Source organism: Arachis hypogaea, chromosome 1 (genome assembly GCF_003086295.3).
Source record: "Arachis hypogaea cultivar Tifrunner chromosome 1, arahy.Tifrunner.gnm2.J5K5, whole genome shotgun sequence".
Classification (NCBI taxonomy): domain Eukaryota; kingdom Viridiplantae; phylum Streptophyta; class Magnoliopsida; order Fabales; family Fabaceae; genus Arachis; species Arachis hypogaea.
The window spans coordinates 39064719-39065691 of record NC_092036.1 but is presented as its reverse complement, the minus strand read 5'-3'; the positions used below and the strand labels follow the sequence as shown (position 1 = coordinate 39065691).

At 40.6% G+C, this 973-nt stretch overlaps 1 non-coding gene across 1 annotated transcript; it reads left to right on the top strand.

The window, feature by feature from the left end:
• Nucleotides 1-417: 417 nt before the first annotated feature.
• LOC112717348 (small nucleolar RNA R71) lies at nucleotides 418-525 on the top strand. The gene has a single exon (XR_003160623.1). It is a non-coding gene; the product is annotated as a small nucleolar RNA R71 (small nucleolar RNA).
• The last annotated feature ends 448 nt before the right edge of the window (nucleotides 526-973 follow it).

The following is a 973-nucleotide window of genomic DNA, read 5'->3' as shown; positions in this document are numbered from 1 at the left end:
TGAATTATAGGTATTTCCATAAGGTTCACCTATATAATTTACCTCTGCTATTGCAGGGTTCTCAGGATCATAAGCTTCTTCTTCAGAAGATGCTTCTTTAGTACTGTTGGATGCATTTTTCCATCCATTCAGACTTTGAGAAATCATGTTGACTTGCTGAGTCAACATTTTATTCTGAGCCAATATGGCATTCAGAGCATCAATTTCAAGAACTCCTTTCCTCTGAGGTGTCTCATTATTCACGGAATTCCTCTCAAAAGTGTACATGAACTGGTTATTTGCAACCATGTCAATAAGTTCTTGAGCTTCTACAGGCCTTTTTTTTAGGTGAATGGATCCACCTGCAGAATGGTCCAGTGACATCTTGGAGAATTCAGATAGGCCATAATAGAATATATCTAAAATGGTCCATTCAGAAAGCATGTCAGAAGGACACCTTTTGGTCATCTGCTTGTATCTTTCCCAAGCTTCATAGAGGGATTCACCATCTTTTTGTTTGAAGGTCTGAACATCCACTCTAAGCTTGCTTGGCCTTTGAGGAGGAAAGAACTTAGCCAAGAAGGCCGCGACCAGCTTACCCCAGGAGTCCAGGCTATCTTTAGGTTGTGAATCCAACTATATTCTAGCTCTATCTCTTACAGCAAAAGGGAAAAGCATGAGCCTGTAGACTTCAGGATCTACTCCATCAGTCTTAACAGTCTCACAGATCTGCAAGAACTCAGTTAAAAGCTGGTAGGGATCTTCTGATGGAAGTCCATAGAACTTGCAGTTCTGTTGCAGTAGAGCAACTAGTTGAGGTTTCAGCTCAAAATTGTTTGCTCCAATGGCAGGGATTGAGATGCTTCTTCCATCAAACTTGGAAGTAGGTGTAGTGTAATCACCAAGCATCCTGCTTGCATTATTATTTTCGGCTGCCATCTCCTCTTCTTTTTCGAAAGTTTCTGTAAGGTTGTCTCTTATTGTTGTAATTTAG